Consider the following 26,793-nt stretch of genomic DNA (forward strand, 5'->3'; position numbering starts at 1 on the left):
GCCTGCCTCACAAGGTCCGTGTTGAGGATTATGATGGTGCTTATGCACGAACTTCGCACGACAGTTCACCCTCGCAATCCAAGTAACGTGTAAGTGTACTCTAGATGTGATGTAACTTAGGCCACTAACATTTCATGTTTGTCTCCTGTATTGTCTTAACTTTGATCTATCACTGCCAAATGAATGTAGTCTGGCAATTCAATACATCTCTCGTGATTCGGGGAAATCATAGTGGTCATCTTATATGTCTTTCCCGTACAACCAAGAAACAATATTTCTCTGTCCCCCAAACGTTATGGTTTGCATGGGTGTTCACTTTTGTAATTTGTCTACACTTTAAATCCCAAATTGATTGATCCATGAAGTAACATTTGTACTGGCAATTGTGCCATAGGATACAAGATTGCATTTTCAACTAAGGTTTGTACACTTGTCATATTTATTTCAATACAGTTTGTATGTTTCTCTTCCACAAGTGGTACAGGCTGGTGGCCTATCGTTCATTTCCAGGGTGGCTTCATGGGAGGCTTGGATACCCCGTTCGACGAGTAATATCCGCCTGTGTCGTTGGTGCCATTCGAGCCAAATTCCCCAGTGACAGCGGTCAGTACAGGGGATTTTCCCACACTGTGCTGCAACCCGAAGTATACAATTTGTAGCACATTTGTGCCATCAACATAAGCAACAAAATAAAATTCAAATTGTCTTTTATGAATAGTTGTTTACATTTTTCATTGAATCAAGGACACGCTCACTTGTCCTGGCAGTGCTGGCAGGGTGAGAACGGCCATGGTGCCAAACCCCATGTACAGGTATCTTCCGCACAGAGGCCATTGCTCACATGGCGTAGCCAGACCTAGTGTCTCCAAGCAGGCTCCCCTGAAGCATGCCGCGCCTCTGCAATCCAGATAAGTGTGTCTCCATTCAGCAGTGTTCCGGCCCTTTTCTGCATGCCTCATGTCCCTACATCCCACCTCCAGTATCAATGGCAGTTTGCACCTATGGCCGTGCCCTCCCAAGGGGGCTGGCAGGGTGGGAACCGTCAAGGTGCCAAACACAATGTACACTTCAAAGGTATCTTCCGCACAGCGGCCATTGTACACAGGCTCCCTTGAAACAGCCCACGTCCCTGCAATCCACATAAGTGTGTCTCCACTCAGCAGTGTTCTGGCCCTTTTCTGCATCACATACACACCCACTTTTTTAATTCTTTATAAACCCCTTGATAATTATCCTGAGAACACCTGTGAGCACTGGAAGTCAACTCGTGATCGTGCTACCTGTTCTCCTGCTGCTAACTACCCAGCTTGCTGAATCTTTTTCGAATGAATGTACCTAGTAGTGTAATGTTCATTCATCTCAATGACTTTACCATTGTCTACTGTTTCAAGTGGTCTGATCTCGATATATTGCAAATTTCATCAGTGTCAATTGTGATAGAATTGTATCTTTCTCGAACCATGTCTAAAGCATGTATCCTTTTGATGCATGAAAGTACATTCAACAGACGAGTAACACGTTAAGATTTATGTCGCATTAATCAATTCTGTATGAAAGTTATCCCGGTGTATATTCGACTATGCTACACAGGTTTTGCTTCTTTGACCAAAAGAAACATTGCATAGAAAACTTTGATATAATCCCATCAATCTCATGCATTCAGTAGAATTTTTGTTGTAGTTATGTGTACTTTTTTAAACAGATTTTTCAAGAATGCCTGCTTGTATGGTTTTCGGTTGCTGTTCTAGGAGCCATGTCAAAACTATGGGCACTATCATGCATAAATTCCCGACGAATATTGATTTAATAAGAGAATGGGTTTCACATTGTGTATTTCCGGTGGACGAGCTTGAAAGTAGAGTCGTGGCTGTCTTGGGAGACTCGAGGGCCAATCGATTCCGCATCTGCAGCCTGAACTTTACCCCGGATATGTACGACCAATTGCAGTACACAAAAAAGCACTGACTCAGAACGTCTCGTAAATTGCTTCCAAATGCAATCCCAACTCTATTCGTGCACACGCTGCCTCAGGTGAGTCCCAGATGATGAATTGCATATTTACCAGATTTTATTACTTTTTAACTATACCACATTCTACTACACATCTGTCCCTGGTTTAAGGAGCATCATAGAAAGTAATTATGACTATAGAAAACAATGCCATAGTGCCCTTCAAAAGAAGCATAATCTCTTTGTAATCGCGTGCTTGACATGTCCATTACTTTAGGAGAGCATACTGACTAGAGCACAGACAGTTCATATTATCAAGAGTTGGATCTTCCCACATATCTAATGCAAATCTAATTTTCCCTTTTACCACTTTGTGACAATGCTCTGAAATGAAGGAGCAAGATTCTGCATCCATTTCTTATCTGGAGTCAACAACAACTTCAAGCGCCTATCAAGTAATTGTATTTCACTTTTCAATTACGAGAACATATTATTTTTGGAATTTCAAATACTATGAAATTGTTTATGTATGCTTTCGGTTGTTTACGCTATGTGTCATTTAAGGGCTTCTCTTTATATGTACCATTGTCTGCATCCCATTGTCTTTGTTCCATTTCGCTGTTTTCATCCATACTAAAACAAGTACTGTGTTACAGGGGGATGCTGGTACTTCTATTACAATTACATCATCCTTTGGATCTGGTCCATAGTATGAGGTATGCATACTGACAGTTCCCTTGAATGAAAGAAAATAAATCCTACATAGGATACTATTAGACAGTGACATTCTTATAAACGTGCAGTCTTTCAAACTTTTATCATTTCAGTTCTAACGTTACAATTTCTCCCTAACGCAGAATACATTGCAAAATGTTTGAGGGCAACATTACAATCAGTATGTTTGTCATAGTGATCTCTGATCGAGTACACTAGCCATCAATCAGGTGAAATTCAAAATGTATATTTTGAGTAAATGATGTACACTGTTTACGAGGGTATGTATGTAAGCAATGTGTATGATGAAAGATTTTAATTTAAATTTTTTTTGATTTATTTATTTTTTCTATTCAAGGAATGTATACAAGGTCGGGAATTAGAAGAGGAGGTTCATAGATCAGAGGTGGTGGACCAGCTTTCTGGTGCGGTCGTTACAGAGGAGACCATGGTTTCACATAGAATCAAGAAAACAAGGGTAAAAACATTTTTTTTCCATTTTCTCGAAGTGTTTTGGGCTGGTGTTTTCTTCATAACATGTTTTTTTATTTAAAGGGCTATCTACTGTATGTGTGATTTACATTGAACGTGTTTTTACAACCCATCTCCTAGAGGCCCAGAAGGAAAAGAAGTATAAAGACAGACAGCAAATGAAACCAAAGATGCTGCTTGCCAAACAGATTTCACCATGGAGCAACTACTATTTGAGGCGCAGCGTGGTCCAGTCAATAAGCAGACTCCAGATGCTTATGTCCAATGGCCAGACAATGAATTGAATGTGACCGGCGAAGCCAGCAAAGTGTTGTTGGACCATTGCTACAATGTGAGAACTCGACAAGATGAAGATGAAACTGAATATAATGAAGATGCATTGGAATTCCTTGAGGGCTGTTTGACACAATCTGCACCCGCAAAAAAAGGTCCACCCAATAAACATTTGTTGTTGACGTTTTCTCCAATTTGTGTGCAAATAACACAAGCTGAACTAACAGAGACTGAAGCTTCAACGCAATTGACCGAGCAACTTGCCAAAGCTCTCGACTACAGTTTGCCTACTTTGGGTGAATTGTCCACCTCAGTTGAGTCACAAACCACAATCATGCAGAACGATTGGCTAATAAGTGAGCAGAAATACATTGTATTCGACAGCTGCCTGGTAGAGATTATACGGATGCTGAAATGTGTGCATCCAGTGAGGGGGTAAATTTGCAGGGAGCCATTGGTGATTGTGACTTGTGTATTACAAGGCACTAACCTGAAAATACAAGCCACCTGTGCACACCTCCATGATACATTTTCATGGTCGGCTCAACTGATGCTGGGCAAAGTGCCAGCTGGAAATCTACTGTGTTCAGCAGTTCTACTTTTCAGTAGCTCTACTTTTAGTAAGTGGTCCAGTTTCTGTCCATTTGTGGGACTTCAGTTCCTTGCTAATACGCAGTACTACACATATCAAAGAGAATTTTTATTCCCCGCTATTAGTCAAGCCTGGAAAATTGAACAAATGTCAATTGAAAGGACCTTCTCTGGTCAACGGTTCAGGCTAGTTGGCAATGGACAGTGTGACAGCCCCGGATTTTCAGCAAAGTACTGCACATACCACTTTCAGGACATGGAAACTAAAAAAAATTGTGACTTTGGAGGTCATGCAGGTGTCCGAATGTAAATCCTCAGTGGCCATGGAGAAACATGGTTTCATAAAATCCCTCGAACATCTTCAATCGAGGGGAATGCAAATAGACCTCATAGCTACTGACAGACATGTTTCAATAGCCAAGACCATGCGAGAGCAGTTTCCAAACATTTGCTATCAATTTGATGTATGGCACGTTGCCAAATCAATCAATAAAAAAATCACAGCTGCAGGTAAAAAAAAAAGGTTCAGAAAATATTTTACAGTGGTCCCAGTCTTTCAGCAACCATCTTTGCTGGAGCTCCAAAACTTGTGATGGGTCTGTGGATATTCTACTTGAAAAATGGCGCTCATTGATGCACCACTGTTCAACGTTCACTCATGGACAGAAAACCAACATTTTCACCAATGTGCACATGGACCTTTATCGGAAGAACAGGAACACAAGAAGAAGTGGTTGGTTCCATCGTCACCTCCACACAAAGCTCTTGAGAAGATCTTGTTTGATTAAACTCTTTCAAGAGACCTGAAGGGACTCACAGAATTCTGTCACACCAGAGATTTGGAGGTGTTCCACAATTTGTGCCTAAAGTACAGGCCCAAGAGGTTGCATTTCAGCATAGACGGTATGCAATATCGAAAATTACTAGCGGTATTAGCGCATAACGAGAACATTGGGAAAGAACAATCGAGAATTGCAGGAAACTTTTGGATGCTTTGTTACACAATGTCCTTTGCAAAAAGAAGCAAAAAAAGGGCCGTCAAGCCAATATACCAGGAAATGGAAGTCGATTTTGTCAAAGATCTCACTTTGACTGTGTTGGACATGCATACTCATAGAATCGATCATGATTTTGCTCCTAGGACATATACATTGCCACAAAATATTGCAAACGTGCCCTGTCCACCAAAAGCAGACTGCGTTGAACAGTTGACTTCCTGGTCTAAATGATTAGCAGCGGTGTGTATGTTCCACAATGTTTGTACATTGTACATGACCAATGGAAATCTATGTAACTTGAATTTCAAAGCTATTAAAAGTATTAAGAAGTATTAAGCGTCCAAATTGTCTTTTTAAATGTATCCTCTTTGTCAATTTCTTTGCAAGAAGTGCCTGTTGCAGAATGACATACAGTGTAACTCTGTGTTTTCCCCCTTCCCGCTTTCGGCCAGTGGGTCCTTCACTGATCAGGGCACAGGAGGGTCAGATGGATATCAGCATGAAAGTAACGGTGGGGTCTGCCGTTGCCTTAGCATGCACGTGTCCAAGTAGACAGAATAAATCTGCTTCCCACTAAGGAATGAGACCTAAGCTAAATAACAAACTTGGCATGCAAGAACTAATGACTGTAAGCAAAACAATGCATAGAAGGGGGCTGTTGGTGTGAAATAGGTGCATTCTGACATATATTTTTATGGAGGCATGTGTTAGTGGTCGTTGCTTTCGGATGCCTTATCAGAAGGGCTGATCTTTGATTTGCGGGCTTTGGACTCTTACGATTTCAACCACAGTGGGGATAGGTGTAAGTGTTACCAAAATATATGGCCACTCTAGATTAGGTATATGGTAAGTGAATTTGAGGTGGTGCGGGGGTAGTGTCTGGTGACCAGATTCGTTCAAAAGGAATAGGGGTCAAGGGTTCAGGGGACCGTGGCCTGTCAGGGAGGGGTTGGAGATGGCATGAGTCAGTCAGCAGAGAAGGATGGGGCACTAAGGCTGGAGCAGGCCTTGGTCTCACATTCTTGGATGAGCACATTTTATCAGGGCTCGATACTCGCTACTTGCAAAAATGAATAGCTGCATTTCCATGAGAACAGGAGATGCGCTGAGCTGACAGAGGACAGAGGGGGCGGGGGCTGGCTCTGCGCAGTGCTCGAAGAGGGAGAGTGAACAGTTTGCCAGAGGGGTAGAGGGCCTCGAAAAAGAAGGCGTTTGGAAGGACACAAAATGGAGTTCAAAGTATACACATTAGCATGAAACATGGGTGATGCAAATAGGTACAGGAGGGGTGGAGATGTCTCCCACCTTAGTTTATACGCTATTTGCCCGGTACGAGAATGGTGCTTGGGGATGGGATATGCCGCCTCTCCTTCAACATTTGTTAGTGCACGGGAAGTTCAGTGGAGATGGAAGGGCACTTGGATTTATGACTTGTCAGAGTCTCACGTTATCCGCAGAGCACAATCCTCCGAGAAAACAGGGCGCACGCAGATGTGACAATGGGGAGGACACTAACTGGAACTGTTGTCGTAAAATAACTAAAACACTATCAATATAGAAAGGTAAAAAAGTATTCACAATAGCGCAGCATTGGTGGATGCCAGCAAACAATTTGTTTTTCAAACATATTTCAAATGTCAATTTGGTCGGCCGGGCTAATCGCTCCCATAGGAGTGAAGGTCACTGCGTTAGATGTTGCTTGTGGGCTGTTCACACCGACGCATCCTGTACAGTATATTTTTGATTTGTGGCTTTCCTTCACCAAAAGGAAACTTAGCATACGTGCTCCTAAGAAGGTTCAATTGTTGTTCGTCCTTGGAAGAAAGGGAGGATTTGCTATGGATTGAATGACGGGAGGTGTGTAGTACCCGAAAAAATGATAAGGTTCACCATTTCAAAACTGGACAAAGGAACATGTCATTTCATTTTATGAAAACCGTTGATCTGAGCGGACACTCTGCGTTACGCCAAGAGAATGGAAATACCAAATATAATGTAAGTTTTACTGTAGACGAGTTTATAGACGAACAAGTCAAAGTTTCATTTTCTGACCGGTATTGCTGGCTTACATTGTAATGGGTTGTTGGTTGGGGCATATTGTGATGACACGCAAACACTAGCTGTATGTATTTGTCTTTGTCCCGGGCACATGGGCAGTCTAGCACCGAAATGCATGGAGTCCACGTCTGTGTTCCCCCAGGTTCCACCAACGCTAAATTCATTGCTAGTATTCCGTTATAATGCCGTCTATGTGTTGTTCGAATTCTTACGTCAACTTCCGCATCTGCATCCCATTGCGAGCTAAACATACTCCTCAGCACTAACCTCTCAAGCACATCGTAGACTCCAACTTTCCACAATGTTTTCTCAGTGTTTCCATTGTTTCTGGTTTGTGTTCGTTATTAGGTTTCACCCCGTGCAGGAATAAAGGGTAAATGGATAAATTAGAATAAAGAACGGCTACTGAGATATATTTCTGTTATGTTTTCTACACAGCTACATCCTTCCTTTCTGCAAATGTCATTGTTTCCAGATACCCAGTGGCGTGTTCTTCAGCAGGCAGTGGCAGATACACCTAAATGGCTGGTTTACAATTACGCTGATGTGGGACGATCGCCCCGGACCGATATGCCCTTTCGTGGTACCAGCGACAAGGAGCAACCTGACATCGTTTACAGTAGTCTAACAAGAAGCTGATGCCGAAGCCTTGCGATTCAAAGTGCGTCCAATGCACTTCTCATACCGAAAGGAACACTGTGTGCCTCATGATAAAGATTTGATGTTCGAAAACAACTAAATTAAAATTTTGTTTTTATATGGAATTTGGCGGATGTTTTCTGAGCGTTAATTGTGAAATAAAAGCTCATTATGAATTGCAGAGTATTGGTGTTTCCTTTAAAAATAGTGTTTTCTATTCCGATTTGGGATGCGCTGTGCTGTGAGAGGAAGTGTGTGTTGATATTCCGGGTTCTGCGTCAACTAACGTTAAGACGTAGGTGATGACTGGGCGCGTTTGGCTACGCTGCAAACTAACGTCATGAAAATAGTTGGAGAATATCGCTAGGAATAGTGATGTTAGCTTCAGGGGCGGCGGATATGATTTAGTGCCGCGAGGGCAGTTAAACTTAGGGCGATGCAGCAACAAATAAGATTAGCACAAGATGGCCGCGCCCTGCTGCCTGATTATGCATGTGTAAAAGTGCAGAAAACTAAGGTAAGGGGCATAGGAAATGTTTTTATGATCGATCACAGTTTGCTTAAAACCACATGCCTGAACGCTCGGCACAATAATACTTTTGAGCGCACTATTCCTTATATGAAATGGGTGCCTGTTTAGCAAACCCTCCTTCCTGGGATGCCGTGCCCGCATCATCTTATATTTCAATGTAAATCAAAAAGTCAGGGTTTCCCTAACCCTGCCAGATGGCAATTGTTCACAACTTAGACTTGTACAAATCTGCTTAGAGCTTTTTAAAAAATGTCCAAAATGTTACCAAGGATTACAAAATGAAGTTAGAGTTATTTCAAGCTTGCGGACCAATCTGCAGGCCTGCTTGCTGCAATCAAATAATCTGATTGGTCATGCACAAACTACCCTGCTCTGTACAATATCTGCTGGGCATGGCTGCAGGCCAGTCCAGTCAGCAAATTGGGGATCCTTTAGGTGCCCTGGGCCTATGGCCACTGTGTCCACTATGCCCCAGGCCATGCCTAGGGAGCACTTTGGGTCTCATTTGGGTTCCAGCCATGCCCAGGCAAAGTATCCACTGAGGATGGTCGCAGGGGGCACATTTGCCTAATACATGCTCTGAGCCCAAAGACCAGCCCCGGGACACAGTGTCCACGCATGGCTACAATGGTCCTGTATGAGGTGACCAGCTATGACCTGGGCACAGTGTCAGCAGGGGGCTGTTATGAGGACGACAGAGTCAAAAGCACTTTAAACTTTGAATTACCAAACCATATGCACTAAGAAATAAATTATTTCAAAAGAATATTTTTGAAGTTAAAGGCATAGCAATGCTAAGTATACAAAACAGTATATTTCCAAACTTTCATTTTCAAGATTTCATTTTAAACCGTTGATGTTATACACCTAAAGTTTTCAAACTGAAGACCTAGAATTATTTATCATTTGATCGGTGTGTTGATCATTTCTACTTCTCTATTCTATTTCTGCTCTTCAATAAGAAGACTTAACGTTTCCTGATTATTGTCTAGTTTGGCAGTGCATCCTGAGTCCTCTTCTGATTCTTTCATTTATTCAATATTTGTAACATATACCTTAATGTAAATTTCTGTAATGTATATTTATTGATAAAAGAATGGTAACTACTGTATGTATTTTATATTATTTACTAGGTGTACCTGGCATATCATACAGTGATTTTATGCTCTCTGTCTCTCTCTCTCTTTCTCTGTCTCTCGCTCTCCGTCTCCCTCCCTCTCTGTCTCTCTCTCTCTCTCGTTCTCTTTCTCTCTCACTCTCTCTGTCCCTCTCTCTCCTCCTCTCTCTCTGTCTCTCTTGAAGAGGGAGTCAGGATCCTGGGACCCCCCATCAAGTTCATGACAAGACAGAAGGCTAGAAAAGCCTGCAACCACCCATTCTATTTTGGACGAATCCCAAGTGCCCCAATGATTGACAAATAAACAGAGAGATACCAGTCAGCCATACAGACCAAGTGCGGTACAAATCTATCCCTGTGTGGGGGAAGAACCAGAGACCATGGTCAGAGACACCTATATGGACAGCCTGGACTAGACACCAAGGAGCCATGTTACTGATATCATTAGAGACACCATGACGTAGCAGCATTAGACATGAAGCACATGTGTGGTTCGCACTGCGCCACACAAACACACACCCGAATACATGAAGAACATGAGTTCACAGTTCTATAGCTAGAGGACAGATACATATACATACTGTCATTGCTTTTATTATTTTGTCATTAGTCAAATGCAGTAACGCAGAGCCGCAAGGCACACGGGATCCTGAGCAAGCTTGCTGATGCAGTCAGTAGTCGCATGGACCTACCAGAGTATATATGGGACCTGATCAAACCACGTATAGCTAACGCATAGGGAATATAGTATAACATGGACAATTTAGAAACCGCATTATAAGGTTTAGGAAAATTACAGCAGGCCTCAAATCATTGAGCAGGAGACGAGCTGAGCCGATTCAGGCTCGACAGAGAGCAGGACGTGTGAGACAGGGCCTACAGCCAAGGTCAAGAGATATGTAGACATTCCAATCCCCAGATGACAAAGGGAGCAGCTGCAGAGAAACAGAATACATCCTCATAATAAGGAGCTGCTGATCACGATTTTGTGGTCTCTAAGCACGTGGTACAGCCGAATGAAACAATGGACAGTCCCAGCAGTCAGACGTAGATTGCTACAAGTGTTGCTACCATTACCAGAATATTCTCACAAGACAAAGATGGTGTACACAAGTTGCAATACAGATACATAATCGTTCACATTATATTGAAGAGGTACACCACGAGCTGAGAACTGGACTCTCCAAGTCTGCGGACTTCCAGCATCGCTCTGGCCTACCAGGGAGTTCTCCCCAACAAGTTGGTAGCAGAGGATGGTTGGCTGCGTCAGCCCGGCACAAGGTCGTCTCCTCCGCAGGACCCTCGCATATTTCGAGAAGACGGGGAATGCGTACCCATGGAAAGGCCTTCAGGAGCAAGCTTGGAAAATGTCCTGGCTGAAGTCAGCGATGAGTCCAGGCTGACCAGGATGGAGAAGTGGGCACTTTCTGTGGGACACGGCAGCCGAGCAGTGCCAGCAGACCACAGAGTGTAAATATTGACCTAGTCGAATGGCAACTGTGGGTGTGAGGGAGGGTATTGAGTATTGTTTAGTATTGTTGAGTATTGCCAAAGTATTGTCTAATATTGTCAAAGTTGTAGGGAAAGGAGCAGGGGTAGATGTCCTTTTTCTATGTCTAGGACACATTCGAGTTTAGAGGTAAACGGTTCTGGTGAATACATGAGTGAGTGAGAAAAAGGTCCCACTCACTCAGGAGTAAAAATTAAAAAGCCCTGAGTTCAGCAAAAGAGCCGTGGGTCTTTAAGGTTAAAGGGAATTGGCACATAAATTAAAATTCTCACTAACAGAGTGTGCAAGCTCAGTATGCATACAGGGAATAATCTTTGCCTAAAAGAGAAGAGTTTATCAGCAGCTCTTGAGGCAAACACTGCTGGCGCTGCCTTCTTGTGTGTACAGGAACCTGTAAAGCTCCAGAGGACACGAGAAAACGTCTTGCTAAAAGAATCAAATGGGAGGGACCAGCCAGCATCTTGGGGAAGATGCTTGAGTTTGGGCGGTTGTCATACTGGTTTCAGAATGGAAGGCGCACCTTTTGTCTGTTTGACTAGGGAAGCCGCAGCATGCTCTGCTGTGCAATGAGGAGTTAGTACTTTGTTCAGCCTTTACCCAATCTGAAAGCATGTTCACACTTTTCAAACACCTGGCACCTCTAAGATAATTATTCCACACAACCCTAGCCCGACGCCCTATATAACAGGTACGCAGCACATGACTGTTGTGGAAGTTAAGAGTTGGTGTGCGGAGTTGCAGGTGCAGAGTAGAGTTTGGTGAAGTGGCAAAAGAATTGACCATAGAGATATAGAGGGGGGGACATAAGGGGAGAGGAGAGTGAGAGGTGGGCCGGTTGAGAGGACATAGACAACAGGACTGAAGAGGTGGAGAAGAGGTAAAGAGGGGAGGGGCAGAACTGAGCATGGCAGAGCTACGAGGCCGTGGAGAGAAGTGAGAGGGAAGTGGGGTATGTGCAGAGAATGAAGGGATGAGTAGTGGCGAGAAGAGGCTCCACTGTTCACCTTGTATCACTCCATGGTGACCGGCTGGCTTCTTAAGGCGGTATGCCCCATCTCTTCGATCCCAGAAGAAGAATGAAAACCATGGCAAGTTGAACTTGACTGTGCTGAATGACTGTGGGACTGATCATAAGGTTCTTATTTCTACTGTTCTCTTTGTTCACATTTGTATGGTATGCACCTGCATTTTCCTTAAGGTGACAACTATTCAACATAGTTATTGTTTCTGATTACAAGCTTTCCTGATAGAGTGATCGATCATGCTTAACATGTTCTGTGGTGATACTTTTTCACTCTTCTCCTGATTCCTTGCAGCATGTTCTGTGCCTTTGATGGTAGGTAGGCACACGGTTTGTTGAACATTTTAGCTGAGCCATTGTCAATCCTGTTCTGCTCTGGCGCGGGTTTTCATTTCACTGCACAGTTGACTGTGTGTTCTATGTTTTGTTATGTTATTTGATAATAGCATAGCGCCTACTGCAATTGCTATGGCTTCGAAGCGCTGTGGGTTGGAAGGCCCTTCGGAAGACTTAGTCTGTGCAAACATGTAAATAAAAAGTGCATTACATTGCATGCAAATAGTAATTAGAATTAGGTGAACATGCAATTACTAGCAGAGTCGACTTTAAAACATTATATAAATCATGCAGAGCATTGTGTTCAGACACAGAGGTGACAGCAGGAGTGATTTTCTTCCTGGGGCTCAGCTGTATTTTATGGATTGCAGCACGGGGGGGGCATCATAAATAGTCTATCAACCCCTAGGGCAACTGTCTACAGTTGAGGTCTCTGCTATACGTTACATGCAGAACATATGCACACTAAATAACACACAGTCACGTGCTAATTACATGCGCAATTCGCAGATATGTAAAAGATATATTCAATGCATGGGCTCTTATATGTACCATTGGGTCATTGGGAACTATCCATTCCATGGTTTCCATCTAATTCTATCATGTAGAAACTTCAATATTTGTGTTGTATAGGGCTTGCCAGTGCTATTTTGCTATTTGTAATCATTCTTCCGACATTGAATGGTTCTATGTGATATTCCTGCTTTTTAAAGGCTGCACATCAAAAAGGCTGATTTATTTTGGCAGTTTGTGTGCAGCCGTTAAAAGAGGAGATAGCACACTACGGGGTGGGGGATTTACCCCTCCCCTAAATCCACTCAGGATGCGATACCCCTGTGACCCTGAGACACACCGACCCATACGCACAAACATGCATTTACAGTCACGTTAACCCGCTTCTCTCCCTTCTACATGCCATAAACATTCTCCCTCATCCCCCACAGACACATGCACTTACCTCGCGCACCCGCATCTCTCCTCTTTTGGCGCGGCTGTGAACCTGTGTACCCAACACTGGGCCCTTTAGGACGGGGTAGCAATACTTTGAGATAGATGGGGATGCAGAATATACTCACACATCAATAATCAGACCGACTCAGGAAGGTGGCAAAAAGTAAGTCTGTTTTATTATCAATTATCTAAAACAGGGAGTACAACGTACATCTTCTCACTCAGCGCATTTCATTAAAAACAGTTTATATAGTAAAAACTCGTCATCACTGACATCAATCTACGTGGCAAACTCCAAAAACCTATGTGGGAGAGTGATAGGTTTACAAGGAACATCTAGATATACGTTCCATACTTGTCAAGGATGGTGATTGGGTTTCTAACATCAGGTGGGCAACTGAGCCCTCCTCTAGTCATACGAACATCATCAAATACACAACGTCCCATTGGTTACACAAAATATAGGGCTCTGTATTAATATTCCACACATGCTAGCAGCATGCATGGTGGCACCCAGGTGTTGGTGGGCTGGTCATGACTAGCTTCCCACCTAATTAGCCTGTCATCTATCATCACTCTTGCCGTTTGTCAGTCAATTAGCCTTTGAACATTGGCCTTGGAAATATTCTCTGTGCCTGAGAATAAAAGGGAGTATAGGCATACTTTGTCTCTTGGTCTCGAAGTAGCTCAACTCAGTATCTATTTTCATCCGACCATGTGACTGGAGACCATGTTTCAGAGCATTTTGCTGTACTAAACTCTATTAAATGAAGAAGCTCTGACGTCTTCAATGTTCTTGAACCTCACCTCAAAAAGGAGTTTGTTCTTGGCACACGTTTTGTAGCTTCTGCCTGAATATCCAGGCTCACGGTGGCCTTGACTTCCTGGTGCTGGGCCAGCCAAGCTTTTCTTCAATTTACCTCAGTCATTAGCTTATTTTTCCAACTGCGCCACTCTGAAACAGCCTTTCTGTTCACTGGGTCTATACTCTGCTAAAGTGCATTGTGGAACATCCATAGTCCCTACATTCCTATGCATATATACATTAGCGCATCGCAGCAATCTATTCACTATGTAGCCAGCCTCAAGAATAACTGTATTGCTTGCATTACTGAAACTGTACAATTGCAAAATGACTTGGTATCTTCTTCATTGTTTCTGTAGCATGAGCATCTTCATCTCGAGCCCGAAATGTTGCTCATCTTTAACACCTCCTCCTTTGCTTCTATCGAATGTCTATACTATTCAGCCTCTTCTCTGAGTATGTAAGCTCTGCTCTGTATGACGTCACCAGTCTCCTTTCTCGCTTGTTTTTTCCTACTTCCTCTGAGATTTCATTCAAATGGCCATCATATATTCGGGAGTGCATATATGGTTTTCTCAATGGGAACCTTATTTCCATGATTCTTTGCGGTATAGGTATTTTCACTGGTACTGCAGGTGTCTCACACTCTGGCTCCCAACATATAGGCAGCATGGGGGTGGAGCTTTGAGTGGGGGTACTAGGTTCCACCTCTACAGCTGCTTCTGTCAGCCCCTGTGCCCATTCCTGTGCGTCGCAGGGGCTGACAGTTCGATTTTGAAAGATTGCTCTGAGTAGTCTCTGAGCAGTCTTTCTAAATCGATTAGATTTTTTTCGTTTTTACAAAAACGAGTGATTCACTCTATATGGATTTAATATCTCAATTATGCAAGTAAATGAGTTCCTGTTGTATTTAAAATAAGACATGTGTCTTTGAACCTGTTCCTTGCACTTGTATCTCAAGTGAAACTGGTGAACTAAGAGGGTATCCAGAGAAGAGCCCTTACATCCTGGTTTTATCCCCTCTGCGTCAACACCGCTGGATGGTTATAAGGAATATGGAGATTCTGGGGTCTGTATCGCTCACATTTTTTGCGATTGCCTGAAGTAGCAGAATCACTGATAGATTTGACAGCTGGTGAAAGAGCTTGTGCACCTACTTCCTTTGCCCATTGCGTTCAGTTGATTGCAGGTTGGTTTTCTTTGTTTTTCCCTGATAAACCCGGGCTCTGAGAAGGGATTACATTATAATGAAGTGGTTTCTGATACAATGTGGCAACGGGGGGCTGTGGGTTCAGTGTAGCTTTTTGGTGTGTCATGTCCAAGTCCGCCTCTTTGGGGAAGGCCATAGTGATGCTAGAAATCAATGGTTCCCCCAGGCCTCTCTAGGATTCTGGGACCGGTTTGATGGCATTAAAGTTAGTTGTGGGTGGCAGTTGTGGCCAAACATGCAGCAAACGCCCCACTATGTAGGGCCAGTGCATGTTGCATGTTCCAAAATGTCTGCTGTTTATTGTTCCTGTTCTAAGATGCCGTGCCAATGTGCAATCTCTTGTGATACCTGTTCCAGTTTATTTCTGGGACGGGGCTGTTTGCTGGTGATGGAAGGAATGTGCACCTTGTCATTACACCTGACGGCGTTAACTTTTCTCGTTGTCAGAAGACTTTTGAAATCCTTGCTTGAAACTCTCGCTTGTCTCCCCCTCCAGAACCTCCAGGGCCCGTTAGCAGGCACTACCCTCAATGGGGACTTCCTCTATGAACTTCCTGTCTGCGCCTACATGCCACCCAGGGAGGACTGAGGGGCTTTTGTAAAGAGCCATTGGACCTGTGAAGGAGTTGAGCTGGGGCATCACGATCCAGCCACTGATTGAATAGTTGCCCAGAGAGAGTGGGGATTCTTAATGCAACCACGAGGATTTTGGATTTCATGAAGGTGACGACGGAAAACGACCAAAATGGAGGAGGCACCCCGATAACCGGGGCAGGGTCCTTCTCCTCCCTCCCCCATTGGGAGAAGTTTCGGGGGAACTGTCCGGAAGAAAGCAGGATGATGACCCCATTCAAGGCACAGTGGTGGGGAATGATTGGGGGATCTGAGTTCCCTAATCTATACCGCTCTTGCACCATGCGAGCTTGGGGAGAGGGAGCCTGATGAGGTAGATGATGTTTTCCTTAGAGGAGTTGTCAGCACAGCTGGGGGAGACCGAGATTGTGTGGTCGGAAATCATTCTGAGGCAAGAATGGAGGAGTGCTCCACTCAGCAGTGGAGAAATCGAGGAGGAAATTGAATTGCGCAATGGCAAAATTCTGCAGGGGCAGAGGTTTTCCCCACATCAGGCACGGCTTGATCAACTTGAAATCCCCAAAATACTACTTGTAAAATGGAGTGCATTTGTCAGCAACGGGGATGGATCTATTTTTTTGGAATGTTTGCACAAAGCTCTTGGAACTATGAATGAGGGAAGGGGGGAGCCGCGGTGAGCGGTAACCCACCTTCTGCGTGGCAGTGTTTTGGCGACCAGTGACAAGAGACAGACTCTGAATGAGCCATTGCAAAGCCGGAAGGGTCTTCGCTCTTTCGGACCAGCGCCTCTTGGGAGCTTAAGCAGTGGGGGCGTCTGATGGTAGCAATGAGGGCTCAGCTTCCCCCCAACAAACAGCGCTCTCTCAGCCCAGGAACACCTGCAGGGGCAGGGGGTCTCAGACACTAAACTCAAAAACTAAACTTTTTTATGCTTGGTGTCACTGTAGAGATCCCTCCAGCCTCGCAATTTACAAAAAAGTCTCAGCAGAATATACATTGGCCATATATACTGCCAAAAAAGAGTCTTTTAACACAAGAATATTGAATGGTAAGTCTGACAGCAGAGAACTCTTTAAAATCTTGAAGGAGCAATCTCACACACCTGGTCCCACGCAGGACACTATTCTTAAAAACGAACTATGGTGCACGGAAATTCAATACACCCTGTCTTATGAGGTAAAACAACTTGATATGCTGAAACAAGCCTTAGAAGCTAACTTACATACCTCTGCTAACAAGGTTGATGACTAATCTGTCTTTAGTTTTCAACCAATATCGGAACAAGAACTGGCTAAAATCATCACTCAATTAAAAAGTACCAGCTGTAAAGGTGATCCTTGTTCTTCTATCATCATAAAAGAATGTTCCCTCATTCTTATTCCTGCATTGACGAAATTCGTCAATTCCTCTTATGCCCTGAATAAGGTTCCAGATAACATCAAAAATGCATGGATCACTCCACTGCTTAAAAAAGCCTAATCTTTGTCCTCAGAATGCATCAAATTATAGACCCATCACAAATACCAGCTTCCTGTTGAAGATTTTGGATAGAGTAGGATACAACCAGATTCCTATCTTCCTGGAGCAGAATCATATCTATCATGATTACCAGTCGGGTTTCCGAATGAACCATGGAACCGAGACTGCTTTGCTGGCTCTTAAGTCCCACCTACTTCATAGGATGGATGGGGTCATATATCGCTTCTCAGGATTCTTGACTTGTCAGCAGCATTTGACCTGGTGGATCATTCCATCTTGTCCACCAGGCTAAAGAATAATGCTAATTTCTCCCAAGCAGCCGTAGATTGGATGACCTCCTTTCTGGAGGGGAGGCAAGTCAGAGTAGCTAGCGACAGTGCTGAAGCAAAACCTTTCACACTTATGTAAGGTGTTCCGCAGGGGGCCTGCGTGTCGCCCTGCTTTTATAACATCTTTATGATCCCTTTCTTCCAGATGTTGCAAAAGGAAGGGCTCATATTTGCAAACTACGCAGATGACACCCAGTGTGTTATCCCTATCTCAGGATCCTATATGGAGGATGAAATACTCGTCAAAGAAATTTGTCAAAAAATTCAGTATTGGATGGTGGCAAATAGTTCAGCCATCAATAGCTCTAAAACCGAGCTCCTATTAGTTGGGTCAGAGACCAAACTCGAGAAGCTGAGTCCCAGCTATAAGACTTTTACTATAGATAACTGTAAAATTGACGTTATGAGCAAAGTAAAAACTCTAGGCATCTATTTAGACAAAAACCTGAACATGAAGGCCCAGGTCAATAGCCTAATCTCATCAGCATCCTATTTTTTCGCTGTCTCAGACCTTTTGTATCTGAAAAAAATCAGAAACTCTGGCAAGGGCCATCATTGGCTCCAAGATAGATTATTGTTGTAGCCTCTTAGTAGGCGTGGCCCTATCAGATTTTCATTGTCTGTAGGTCATACAAAACTGAGCCGTAAGAGTGGTTAAACATCTTGCAAAAAGAGACCATGTGTCGGAAGCACACATAAGTTTGCACTGGCTTCCTGTTCAGGCTAGGGTCTCCTTCAGGTTACTTCTCATTACACATAAATGTGTACACGAACTATGCCTGCCTATCTGAAAGAAATCATCATCCTCAAGAAAAGCATTAGAACCCTCAGATCTGAGGAGTCGAATATTCTCAATGTTCCACGTTTCAAGACCAAGAAGTCTACGGATGCCGCTTTTGTCTCTGCAGCGCCACAGACAAGGAATTCTCTTTCTCCTCTGTTGAGGGTCACTGCATCTACTGAGGTTTTCAAGAAAGGGTTGAAAACTGCTCTCTTTTCTTAGATTTTGTTTTAGCCTCTAAACGATTTGGCCCTTTCTGGAACCTACTGCCATGACCTTTCTGCTTCCTTTATGTCTCTCGTTGTAAGTTAGTTTGTTTTTATGTTCAGCGCCCTTAAGCCCTCGGGTACCTGGCGCACTATATAAATTTAAAAACATAAACATATGATATGATATGATATGATATGGTATTTGTAACGCGCCTATACACAAGTGTTTCAAGGCGCGACGAGGCAGGGAGGGAGGGAAACGAGGGGAAGACAGACAAACGATCCTACTAGGCCAGGTGTCATTCAGATCGCGCAAGTGCAGAGGTAGGGGGAAAAAGGGGAAAGTGCAGGGGGAGGAGGTGGGGGGAAAGTGCAGTACAAGGTAAGTAGCGTAATAAAATAATAAATAATAAATAATAAATAAAAAGGGCCAGCTGGTGGCAAGTGCGAGGTAAGTGCAGAGCAAGTGCTAGGAAGGGGGCTGTAGGGATACAGTGACAGTCCCACAGTGTAGGGGGAGCCAGGGAGGCAGTGCAAGTGGAGAGTGGCTGGGCCCTGGACAGAGGTCGCTGAGAGTGGCCCAGATGCAGGTTTAGTGCAGAATTCAGAGGGGAGTTAAGCAGGTTTAGCAGGGGAGAGGGAGAGAGAAGGCAGAAGCGAAGAGGAAGGTTTTGAGGTGCTTCCGGAACCGGAGATGGTTCTCCTCAAGTTTCAGGGAGGCAGGAAGGCTTGGGGGAGGAAGGGTTGGGGGAGTTGGGGGAGTTGTGCCTATTTTGGACTTTGCTGGGAAAAGGGGGAAGCAGGTTTTGGACACGGAGCAGTCGCTGCACCTTCGGAACTATTTCACTATTGTTTGCTGTGTTTTATTATGTGTGAAAATAAATCTGCGGACCTTTTATGCCAGAAAAAAAAAATGTCTCATTCTTACTGGTGGGGAAAGGAAGGGGCCAAGAGAATGAGCAAGGATGATGGATGTTGGCATAATAATGGACAGATGCCCAGGTTAAGTCCTGGCGCTGCGTGTGCTTGATGTGCTTCAAAACGGGTACGTCGTTGTCGGAGAACAGTTCTTAGTAGAGTAAAACACAGTTTCGAATTGCACGCCCTAGACGCCATACGAGGTCTCCCAACAGCCATATCACTCAACAAGTCGACCTATAATCGGAAGTATGACCAGCCGCCAGCATCATGATTACATCAGCAATGGGAAACGCATGGGATGTTTTTAAAAACCTATTTCCAAAAACTAATTAAACGAATATTGAGCAGGATCAATAGGTAGCCTGTCTTAAGTGGATACGAAGGTATTAGAGTTACCATTACCTGTCCTAGAGCATGTATTACACTCTAGAACTGCAGGGTTTGTAACGTGTTCATAACACAATACATACAGACCAATCAGTTGCCCAGTAGGTGTTTCTTTGTTTCTATTAAGATGTAAAGCTGTTTACTTTTGTTATCATGCGAACCACAACTCTGAAATATAGATACATTACAAATTTGAAATATAGATACATTTAGCTTGACAGGTGATAAACCTGAACAGGCTGGTGTGTATCGGCCAGGGAAAATTACAACTTCTTTGTTTTAAACTGCAGTCATAGATGTGGTTGTATTCCTACTAAATGCACAGTGAAATTCCCCCTGCCACATTTAGAAACCAGTAGAAACATCTAACAAGCTTGTTGTTAACAGAAATTGAATGCAAGGAACAGATGTGAGGACACACATATTGCTTAAAGATCAAATGTATGCAGGCACAATTGGTTAATACGTTTTTATTGCACCAGGAGCCCATTTAAAAAATGCCATAAAACCCAACAGTCGTAGCCCTGTTAAAAAGCCCATTGTTTGATGTTACTTCATGAATGAGCTAGCTCAAAGAGAGTGTGGTTTGGGCAGGGAGGGGCTGACAGTGGGTGGTAAAGGCCACAGGGATTAGCATGTTCATGGGTAGTCAATGACTGGGTGAACATCCTAACAACACACATATACTATGCGTCCATCCTCACATCTCCCTCCTATCTGAACTCCTATACCGATAGGTTTGGCTTTATATAGGTATCACTGAAGCACAACCTTGTAGCCAAAACGAAAACTATCACCACATGTGTCCCCTGTGCACGGTGGGTTTAGTGGGCATCATCTCGTGCATAAAGGTGGAGGAGATGCTATGGCAGAATTGTCAAACGTATACTTCATTTGACAGAGGCAGTACATCGGACAATTCAGAATGTAGGACACCATGGGGCAAAGAGTAAGAGCTAATGAGGCCTTCCCCTGGAGTGACTACTTAAGGGATACTTTGTGCATCACCGTCATTGTACACACTAACGACTGTGAGACCGTGACAACACTCAGAGACGTCCATGTCTTTCAGTGTGCTGTGAAAAGCTTGCAGACTCCCCAGTCACTTCTTACTTTATCACCTGGACCCTTGGCTTTGTTCACCGCTCAAATCAAGTCCTCCGGAATTTGAGGCTGCGTCATCTTGGTTCCACATGCAAACAGCAGAGCTATCAATCAGCACAGAGGCCAGTCAGGCTTCTTCAAGCCCAGATGAACATGTCTCCAGGTCTCGGGTCATGTGGCACAACGCTTAGGCAGTCCCTCCACTCTGTAGACGTAGACAGGCTGGAATGTCTCGGCAGCGACAGCTCACTTATCGCTGTTGACTAAACGGATTCTTGCACAGAGCACTGCAATTCTACGCTCGCCCCCACTCACAATAGAGACGTTTGACGGCCAGCCCTGAAACCGAGGGCCTATTATTTCACCTGACAGGTACTACGCGATAAGGATCTCGCAATCTATTCAGCACCCCTTGACTCCTTGTTTATAAAATAAAAATGCTTTTGAAACAAAAAACCTGAGATTTGCAAATAAGGTCAATGTGACCTCCCCGTTTATCCCCACACATTAGGTTTATTTCCCGTTTTGTTCTTTTTCTATGTGCCATGCTGTATGCACGTGGTATTGACAGTAAAGAGTTTGAAAGGGGGCAGGGCCTATGGAAGGACACAACACAAGGGCTCTTTGTAAATGAAATGGTGGTTCGCCAAGGGCAGAATCAGCCAAAAGCAGAAGCTGGGATCTGGGAAGAAGATGGAAATAAAACCGTTCGAGCCGCCAAAGAAGAGTTCCATGTTAAAATAGGAGGGCGGGAGGGACGCCTGGGGTCGCGCACAAGACCCTTTGGTGCAGAGGGAACCGTTCTTTGGGAACCAGGGATAGGAAGCACGCGCATTCATGTATATACACATACAGGATGATAAAAGCATTGTGGGAGATCGTTTACAATAAAACTCTCTGACTTCAATCTTTTGAGGAAAGGCTGCTTTATTCAAGGCAGGTCCGTTTACAATGTTTTAAAACATCATAATGCTTCACTTTACAATCCCTTCGTGTTGTTATTCCTAGACCCTCCTGGGCCTTGTCTTCCATTTGTTTGTTTTATTACAGCCCCCAGTCCCCGATTGCACGCTTGCCTCCCCGACCCTTTCCCTGACTTAATTTCCCGTTCCCCTCTCTCCTCCCGCTTCTCATCCCACCTCCTTCCCCTGATTGGTCATTAGGACTGTGTTTGCCTGGCCCTAGCACCGGCACTGCTCCCTGCACGGCACGTGAGTGCAGGCCATCCTAGACCTTCCTGGGCCTTGTTGTCTTCCATTTGTTTTTTTTATTAGAGACCCCAGCTACCGATCATGCCCTTCACTTCCCGACCCTCTCCCCGGCTTGAGCTCCCGTTTCCTCCCCTACTCCCGCCTCCCCCCTGATTGGCTCAATTGCCGCTATTAACTCACCTTCCCAGGGCAGCCGCCTGCCCAGCAGCCCCTGCGCCTGGGGGCCCCCAGGCAGAGGACGGCTCCCACGGAGGGGGCTTCAGATGGTGTCAGTGGGGGGCCGGTGACCAGCCGTCGGCTGGCAGCGATTATCAGGGTGGGTGTGGCCTGGGTGGTGAGTGGTGCGATCGCTGTACTCAGAGGGCCCTGGCACTCGGCCTACCCTCGGAGCGTGTTAGAGCGGGCGAATGCTGCTTACCGGCTTCACGGCTGGTGAGATTTGTGACTGTTGCCCGAGCCGCTCTAAAATGGAACTGTAGATGTTGGCTTGTCATAGAGAATTGTTAATATCACATTGACTTGTGTCACACGCCTTGAAAACTGTTAATATTACATTGAGCCACATCTAGAGAGTGGCACTTTAAGATAGTACTGTGAATATTAACCTGCATTTCACTCCTAGAGAATTGTTAATACTGCCTTGAGTCACATCTAGAAAGTGTTACATCGAGATGGTACTGTGAATGTTGGCCTGCCTCGCACTCTTAGAGAATTCTTAATCCTGCCTTGAGTCACATCTAGAGAGTGCCACATTAAATAATGACCTGTGTCGCACGCCTTCAAAACTGGAAATTGTCTCGTTGTCTAGGTGCCTCAAATCTAGGTGTTCTAATTACTGCCTGCCACGCTCTGAAACCTTAGTTAAAAGGGTGCTGCTGACAACCATCTTCCAAAAGATGAGGGAACTTATTTGTGCCCTGTGTCTACCTTTAAAGGTATTCCCTCCCTTTCTGCATTTGTTTGTGGATGTGCCAGTTACTCACGAAAGATACAACTTTAAAAGTGTTGTAGGTGGTACAAATGTACTGACATGTTTGGGCACAATAATAATATACTCTTTTCCCTTTTGAGCTTAACTGGAAATTAAATTACAGATACTATCCTATCAACGGAACAACGTCCTTTCATCGCCTGCATTTTCATCCCCTGACATTTTAACGTGCATATTACAATGAATGTGCTCATCGAATTTTTTAAGGGGTGTGGGAAAGGGCAAATAAGTGTTTGTGCGGGTAAGCAATAGCCAAAAGAAAGTGTGTGAGGAGGTATTGGGGGGGAGGGGGGGGGACCGGGGGGGACCCCCCCTCCAAAAAAAAAAGAAAAACAATGAGCATTTTCGTTGGAATGTACACGTTAAAATGACAGGGGATGAAATTGCAGGCGATGAAATGACATAGAACCCTATCAACAGCCTTGTTTATCCTTCTTCTTCTTTATCCATTAGGATATGTCCATCAAGGGATTTGGATTCCAATTTCGACCCATTAAATTAAAATGTGTTCATTTGGTATACCTGCATGATTCTCCTCAGCGTTAGTAGATCACTGTAGGTCTATACAAATATTTGAAATATTTGGTAAATAACCATATCAGTATTCAGAAATACAAAGTTGTCCCCTACCGGAACTCCAATAATTTTCTTATAGAAACTATAGTATGGTGGTACAAATGTTTATACATTCCAAACTCTTTATTTCATGAGCATAGCCAATTAATAGATCAGTTACAATTATACATTATATTCATTCAAACGCCATGTTCATTCCCTTCGGCTCTGGTTCTGTAAGCATATGTATCCAGTAAATCTCTCATGGGCCAATAGTTAAGTAGATATTCCGGGTGTCCAAGGTAAAGGTTTGGGGGTAGTTAATAATAACTGACATGGAACTGTGCATGGATGTCAGGCAAAGCCTGAGGCATCGTAAGCTCCAGAGTGGAACAAGCAGCTCCTTACAATGGTGTTAACCTGGGGTTCCAGTGTGAGGTTACTTTCCTTTGTGATTCCAAGGTTCCACACAGAAGGAGCGGGCAATGGGGGCCTTGGGGGGAATGCATAGCGTTTCCCCCCGGGGTTATTTTGATGCTGCACAGGCCAGCAAGGTGGCCTGTGCACAGAGCGTCTCCCCCGGGGGGTATTTAAGTCGCCTGCTCCCGAGCCTTCCCTAGTAGATGGGCATTGGTGGCTAGTGGTAGAGTGAGGTGAGGTCGGTTAGTTTGTTTTATTTAAAGGATGTTAGGGGAATTATTAGCATATTAATTTAAAAAAAAAATGTTTCACATAGTTTTTACCGTATATAAGGTACCGCCACTTACAGTGTGTTCAGTGGTGTTTGTGCAGTGTCCGTTTTTGGGGGTGCGCATTTCCGTCAGGCCTTTTAGTTACATATATTTTATTAAATAATTGCTGTGTTACGCTCCCGTAATGCGAATAGAAGGCATTTCATTGAAGTTCCAAACGCACGTTAGGGGGCAGTGTGTTTTCTGCTGTTTCTTAGCAGAACTTGAGCTTGGTTTACAGCCGATCAAGTGGCACAGCGAGTAGAGCGCTTGCTTTGGCATCTGTGCAGAGCCTGCTAAAACTCAGCGTTTCATTCTTCTGAGCTCTAAATTAGCACCCTGGTAATAACAAGCAACACTCAGATACCTGAGGGTTGTAGCCCTATACGAAGGTCCAATTATTGTTGTGATTCTTTTTTTTGTTTTTTATGTGATTTTGGCCAGTTGTGTGCCTTTTTTAATGGGTTCTGCAGGGATAGGGCAGTGGTTGGCGGGCATATTAAAAATTAAAAAAAAACAGGAGTTATTTTTTTATACAAGAACTATGGGTAATTTAAATTGGGGGATGTTGAGAGTTATTTTACTCTTTTTCTTTAATATCTTGTTTTTCATCCCATTCTTCTTTTCTTTTTCTTCACAGGGGTTAGGTGCTGCTCGGGGGTTTGGGGTAGCTATTAATTACATAAGGGAATTATTTAGAACTCGGTCAGCATTTTTAGTGCACAATGGTGGGCCTGTGTGCCAGGAAGAAAGGTTTAGTGGATGCCAGGGCACTTAGGGAGGCCCTGGAGATTATTAGCAGGGCATCTAAAGCCCAACTGGGGGGGCGGTGGGGGAGGTTACAGGAGAAATAGAGGTGGGTGGCGGTAGACCGCAGCTCAGAGCAGCGTCAGATGGGGATCTAGCAGCAGTGGTGGCTTGCACCCCTGCAGCTGGCAGAGGGGAGGCATGGGAATCCAGGGGCAGAAAGTTGAGGAGGGAGATTGATAGGAGAGCTTCTAGGGGGGAATTGTATCTAGGTGAGGAACCTGTTAGGGTTGAGATTAATAATGAGGAGGATGACGATATGAGGAGTGTCCAAGAAGGGGCAGGACAAGAGAGCCATGTCAGTGGGGGTGTTGGGGCGCATGGTGGGGCATCCGGACAGAGGGGCAAGGGTGACAAATACCTGAAGAAGAGTGTAGGTGGGAGAAGGAGAGAGAGGTCCCCATCATTAAGCGAGGTTAGGGAGGGACGCGGAACGGCCCCACCAAAATGTAGGACAGGTAGCGGAGGGTACTGCGCTGCCCCCGTTGTTCGAGAGGATGAATATGGAGAGGGTTTAGGTACGGCCCCTCCTCGGTCAGCGCGAGGACAGTCTAGAGGGCTCAGCACGGCCCCTAGCGATGAGGATGACAGGGTGGAGGAGAGCACACCTCGCCTGAGAGAAGAGGACCAGGAAGGGGTTTCTGCGGCCCTGCCGAGAAGACGTCAAAGGAGTGACGGGGCAGACGCTCCGGGCTCACAGGAAGAGGATCTACGCGACCCGAGCATGAGCTCGCATAAGCAATGGTATTTCAGGGGTGATGAAGTTGGGATTGAGGAATATGTGGGGCAGTGGGAGGATGAAGCTTATAGAGCAGTAAGGAGAGGAAGTAATGAGAGAAGGGATTCTAGGTGGGTTCGGGAAAGATGGGAGTAAGGGGTTTGGGGAGCAAGAGGTCGGGGGAGCAATTGGTTGGGTGAGACGGCTGACATGTTTTGTCCCCGCAGTAGGAGCCCAGTAAGAAAAGAAATGAGGAGCGGAGGCCAGACCGCAGACAGGCGATGGCAGGACGGAAAGAGGTGAGTGGGAAAGGGATTGATCATCTGCATGGCAGTGGGGGGATATGAGAACGGGGGCAGGAAATGAAGGGTCTGGTCTGCAAGGGGCAAGGAGAAAGATTGGTGTACAGGCTATTGGAGCCATGGTGAGTGACAAGGGAAATTGCTCGGTGGAGGTACAAACGGACAAACTGGTTGAGCGATTGGCGCTCGAGGTACAGGTTTCAAAAGAGAAAGAAGCTGATGTGAAGGGAAAGGAGAAGAAGCTACCTTACATGGGCATCTCGAAACCTTTGGGGGCACACTTGATGGCAGCGACTAAGGATAAGATTCAGGCAGGGGAATTTGTGGACATGTTTAAGCTTCTTCATAGGGAAGTGAGAGCAAAGGAGGGTTCTAAGGAAGAGGAGTTGGCCTTGCGCCCAAGAGTACCGGTGACAATTGAAAATTGGACATCAGCATTTATTATTTATGCAAGTGTATATTGTGAGAAATTTCCGG

The sequence above is a fragment of the Ambystoma mexicanum genome, chromosome 2q, assembly GCF_040938575.1.
Source record: "Ambystoma mexicanum isolate Mex_15411 chromosome 2q, UKY_AmexF1_1, whole genome shotgun sequence".
Taxonomy (NCBI): domain Eukaryota; kingdom Metazoa; phylum Chordata; class Amphibia; order Caudata; family Ambystomatidae; genus Ambystoma; species Ambystoma mexicanum.